This window comes from Osmerus eperlanus, chromosome 12, assembly GCF_963692335.1.
Source record: "Osmerus eperlanus chromosome 12, fOsmEpe2.1, whole genome shotgun sequence".
In the NCBI taxonomy this organism is placed as follows: domain Eukaryota; kingdom Metazoa; phylum Chordata; class Actinopteri; order Osmeriformes; family Osmeridae; genus Osmerus; species Osmerus eperlanus.
Window position 1 is genome coordinate 6,391,293 of NC_085029.1, and position 6,000 is coordinate 6,397,292.

Below are 6,000 nucleotides of genomic sequence, written 5' to 3' on the forward strand. Positions count from 1 at the left end.
GTTAACTATAGCCTACTTATCGTTGCCTGCAGCTATGTAAACCCATTGTAAACCTAATAAATCCAATATCCCTTCCTAATTTTATAGCAGCCCCCCCTACTGGAAGACACAGAGGGAAACAGTCGCAAGGTCAACATTATTCAACACATTCAAACTCAAGTGTAATCATTTTGTTTGAAGGATATCTCTGGTGCGTTTAAACCTTCTTGTTTTATTGCATTTAAATGAAGGTTATGTTAGCTTTATGGTATTTTGTGGACCAACCACATATACATACAGTGAGACCACAGTCCCAACAAGTATTTGACAATACAATGTGCTGATATTTGACTATAAATACTGTATTATTGCATCAAATGCTTTATAAACATAAATAATCTTTCAAAGCTGACGACAGTATTACATTTCTTTCCATAATAAGGAATGATTCATATGAGCGCCTTCCATTCATCACAGGGTTGAGTCTGTAATACTGGATAATTCTGCTTGTGGAATGACGACTAATGTCTGCTATGACTCCTAGATGATGCATTATGCTGACTAACCTCTTGGCCTACAGTTTATACGCAAACTGGACCAAGAATGCAATGGACCATGCAATGACAGCCCTCCCATGGAGTGTCTTTCTTAAAGGAAGATCTTAAAAGATATCTCATGATTTAAAGAAAAAAAATATGTCTAGATTGGGCATTCTATCTATTGCTCCAAACAGTTCTGTGACAGTGACTCGTGTCTGTACCAAAAAGTCCCCCCCCCCCCCCCCCCCCCACTATGCCTGTCTGTGAGTAATTATATCCATGCCGTGGAGAAGGTGTGTTTTTTATACCTTGATTCCTGAGGGCAGTATAGGGGAGGAGTTTATTTGATTCCAAAACTCAAATTAATAAGCAATGGAAACTAACCACAGCATTAAGAGCATTAAGTGATGGAAACCATTAACCGCTTTGAGAACGTTTCATTTATTTTTTCCAAAGCATAGTTCCATGAGGGTCTTCAGTGTGTCCAGAAAGCCAGATTTGCGTTGCACAATAATCACAGTACTCTAGTCTAGGTTTATTTCCCTTTAAATGAATAGCTCCACAGTTTGTAGTTAACTCCACACTCCAGAACAATGTTAATATATTACAACTGAATGCGGCACTAGATCTTTCTTAAAGTATAAAACCAAGCCTGACAATCTTTTCATCAACCACAGTTTCAAAATTAGGGAAATACAAGGGCCAATTTTCAGACAGATTGATGTTTCAGTTGTCCATTACCTCTCTAACTAAAATCCTAATAAAGGAATTGATGGTCCATGTAGGTCCTGTTATTATTTGTATTGTACAAAATACAACTTCCTGTTCTCTCAAGGGCAAATTCCAGCAATGACAGTGTGTGAATAAACATACTCATCTACATAAGCCTTGCAGTCCTGAATAAGTTAGGGTTTGTGAAAAGCAACCAAAGAATGCTAATTACAATTGTGGGCATTTTTCAGCACACAGCGTCAGCTATGTTTGCATACTGTACAGCAGGGGTAGGCCTACCTAATTTGTTCTAAGGCCTACCCAAAAACGAAAATTTCTCAGAAAAATTATGCGTCGGGTGCACATCGCAAAGCAAATAAGTAAAAAAAATGAAAAGATGCCTATCCATATTTTTCTAGCCTACCCAAAAAGATTATTCTGGCCACGCCCCTGCTGTACAGTACTTCAAACACCATGCATTCACAACTCGAAAGAGACAATGCCAGTTAATGTACTAATGGGCTTTGCAATCAGCTTCAAAATGGCAGTGACTATAGCTGGCCATTTCATGCTTTACATGAAAGATTGGACCTCTGAGTGGATGGCACTTTGAGGTGTCTCTGCTTAAAGATCCTGTAAAGTGGAATTAAAAACGAGTTTCAAGTTCACCACACCACAGAATAATGTGTTATTAACTACCCATCCAAATTCGAATGAAAAAAAAAACACTGACAAGTATGTTAAATTAGGCTTTGAAATCGTAAGAAAATCATCAGTCTTCTCTGTTCGAGACTGGGGGGGCGTGTCGCCTGAAGGAGCTGAAGCTCGGCCCCCTCGCTGGAAGGCGCCGCCTCTCTCAAGCTACCTACGACCCAGATAATGGACGCTACGTCAAGCCGAACAAAACAGTATAGAATTAGAATGTATTTGTTCAATGAGTGAAACATACAGATGCATATAAATGAAATATTCCCCTGAGCTGTAACACAGGAGTAAACATTTACAGCAGAGACAGCAGACAGTGAGCTCTCCAACTACTTCTAGCACATTAGCTACCATTTCAACAAAATACCATCATTCTACACCGAGTAGCCTAATATCAAGTTAGCGGTTTGCACTAATTATAGCAGAGATAACTCTGGAAAAGTTATCTAGTATAATTATAACAAACACACAGAACTGAGTGATGAACTGCTGGCGGTGGTGGATGGTCCAGGTGCGACCGGAGGATGAACGGCCGGGGGGGCGATGCTCGGTACGGCTCCGCGCTGCAAGAGAAGCCGTGTGTTGGTGAACCCCGTCTGTCTCTGGTCCATGTTAAAACTGTCCGCCGTGAAATGGTCAGTGGCGCAGAGGCGGCTGTTGGAGTTTATCCGAAGCTTTCCACGTGGGTCTTCACAAAATCTATCCACCTATTTTTCCTTTCATTACAGGGGCGGATCTAGAAAAATATTCATGGGGTGGCAAGAGGGTGGCAGGAGATTTTGAGGGGTGGCATCCCGTGGCAAATGTGTGTGAGATCAAAATGAAAAAACTAAAGGCTGTGCAACATGTATGCATAGTCAGTGAACACTGAAATGAATTTGAGGATTATAGGTCACATGACCAAAAAGCTATTGAAGTTTTAAGATTTATTTTGAATAAAATATTTTTTAATAACCTGAGATGAAAATGAACAAAATAAGGTTTTGCAGCATGAATGCATACATCTTCAACAGTTTAACATTATTTTGACGCTCCTAGTTCATGTTGTTGAAAAGCTATTGACTTTTGAAATGTGTAATTTGTTGACGGTCCCTAAACGTACGTGTTGTTTAGGCAGCCAAAAGCATTGGCTAAGCGCCGGTTGTAGCAGTGCTAAATACCGGTTAAAATAACACAATACTGGGCGTCCGAATATCTGTTGAATATCGAACTTCAAACTAACTTTACCACAGTCATCTTTGTTGTTGCTTTGTTGCCCAAAGAATTCACGAGTTAATGTTATTAACCTTAATTCAACAGGAAAAGTAACATTGCAACTCCGTATAGCCCTGCACTTTTGTAATTATTCTTAGTCATTAATAGATAATTGCTTAACACCTCATTCCTCCGGTGTGGTCTGCTGTCCGTGCCGACGATTTCTTCCTTGAGTTGAAGCCTTCTATGGTCAGTATGCGCCTTCCTTGTGTTCAAATGAAAGCAACTTTGGTGGCGGTGTGGGGAAAGTGGATGGATCGAGTCGTTTTCGTGCTGCATTTACTTGCATTCGGATATTAGAAATTAGCTCTCGCAAATGTCCGATGAGCCACAACTTTTCTTTGTTTTCAAAGCTGCCAACTGGGGTGGCAGCTGGGATGGCACGGCTATTTTTAGGGTGGCATTTGCCACCCCATGCCACCCCGGTAGATCCGCCCCTGTTTCATTATCAACAGGGAACTTAAATGGCGTTACAACGCAGCTGGAGTTCTTGCATCCAGGGAAGTTGCGGGTGGTGGGAGACATCCTGAAGCTAGCTAGCTAGCTGATGTAAGCTACAATAACATTACAGCAGGAGGAGCCTATGATGAGACGTAGATGGGGCGAAATGGCGTAGATAGGGCATTTTTTGACTCCGCCCATTAAAACCTGATCTGAAAACAGAAAAGAAACTGTTCTTCGGTCTAACTCCACATTTCAGTGCGACAAAGTTTTAGCGCTTTGCACATGCTTTCAGGAACTCATTTCACACGTATATAATGTACTTAGAAGCAAAACATGGAATTTACTTTACAGGATCTTTAACTTTAGCAATTTGACAGAAAAGAAGCTCCAGTATCGAAGACCATTTGCTAGCTAAGGATATCAAAAGCCAAATGGTTCTCATTATTTAAAATTAACTATCAGACTTTATCTATTTGCTGTGCAGCAATTATGCCGGGTCTATGAGGGGAGCTGGATATCACCAAGCTTCCACCGGAGACCCAGCAGAAAGGAGGACTGAAGACAGAATGCCTTAGTTTCCCTACCTCCCTTGCCCTGGGGTGTGCTGTAATGTGGGCTAGCCATGCCAGTGCACTGAAAAAATATGCAACTCTCCATCTCTTTTAGATGCAGGGAGATGCAAAGCAGCTGCTAGACAGCCCTGCAGCATGAGGAAAGACAAGAAGTTCCTGCCAAGTTACAGCCCAGCAATTTAGAGAGGTTGTTATTATGTTCCTTTGCCTTGTGTGAATGGACAGAGTTGAGGCAGAGAGGTCCGAGAAAAAGAGTTCCCAGATGCACTAGTGATTCTTGTTGGTGTAGGTCATGACATAACTGAAAAACACAATGTTTCGTCTAGACAAGATGAGTCTGAAGAGGGTATTTAAAATCAGATTATAATTAAGAAATTATTATTATATGACATATTATCATGCTCTACACCATGAAGGCTAATGGGCATATGCTGTGTGTGTCCTCAGGCAGTGGACAATACAGCCATGGGCTACAGCGGAAATATCAAAGAGGACCTTGAGCTGTGAAAACGAGAGCAGGGAGCACTCTCTGGCCTAGGCAGCATGCCTACTCTCTGGAGCACTCTGTCATCTCCAGAGGGAAGCTTTTCAGATGAACTTCATTACATCCCTCCAAGCTGCTCACCTCTCAAAGCAGCCCTTTGTCTTTTGTAATCTTGGGATCCCTCAGAACTGCTAGCTTGAGTTACACATTGGAGAGTGTCTCAATGAGTCTGGAAAGCATTTCAAAGGCAAGAGGCCGCTGTATCATCCAACCATGGTCCTTGTGTCTTGGGCTTTGCATGACCTGGAGTCAAGTTGGACGCATTTTGCAACTGAATAGTCTGTATCTTAAATTTGTTTATATGGTGAAGTGCTCTAGTTTGTCTCAGTGAAAACGTTATGAGGACCGTCATTTCTGGAAAGTCCATGATCTAGTATGTGTGTGCATGTGTGTGAGAAATGTATTTTTGTGGCATCATAGCTTTATGAGACAGCCATACCACGCCAACATAATAAAACAAAATATGCATGGAAATAAATTCCAGTGAGATATCCAAAACGGCAAAGGTCATTTAATCTAGACCACTTGGTTTCCTCTTTCAATAATCCAGGATAGGCTGCAATGTGATAAAATCCTAACAACTTCCGTGCTCCCAGATAAGCCTGTTATGCACTTACAGAGAGGGAAGTGATCTGGGATATCAGCCTTTCAAAGCGGGTCAGCAGAGCCAAGGGAGCATCACTCTGATGTGCCGACTGTACAGCCTGTTCCTCTTCCATGCCACCACAATCCTTTAACAAATCTCTCTCAAGAGACAGGGTGCGTATCCCACCTTAATATAATTACAGGTCATAGATCCAACCATTCATATGAAATGTCATTAAATTCCTCACACGCAAAATGTTTGATTTGAATTTATGATTTGTACATACAGGTAGAACATCAATTTCCACAATCTTTTACTTGCATTTACACAAGGTAAAGAGACGGTGGGATCATCAGGATGGGAGGTTAGTAGTGCGTAGAGAGAGGGAATAAGATAACCCTGGAACAGGGAGGAAGAGGAAACAGAGGGAGAGGTCAATTATTTGGCTCCGGCCTATCGGGCGCAGAGGAAGTCCACATCTAGTTGGACAGTACACGGTGGGAACCACACACACTCAAAAGAGCATGCGGGTGGCAAAAAACTTTTTTGGAAACATCTTAGATTGGGAATGTTATTTAAGGAGGCTTACTAAACGACTAAATTGCTAAGAAAGTAAGATAAAACATGGAATTGTTTTAAAAATCCAGGACAAGAACTGCCATCGGA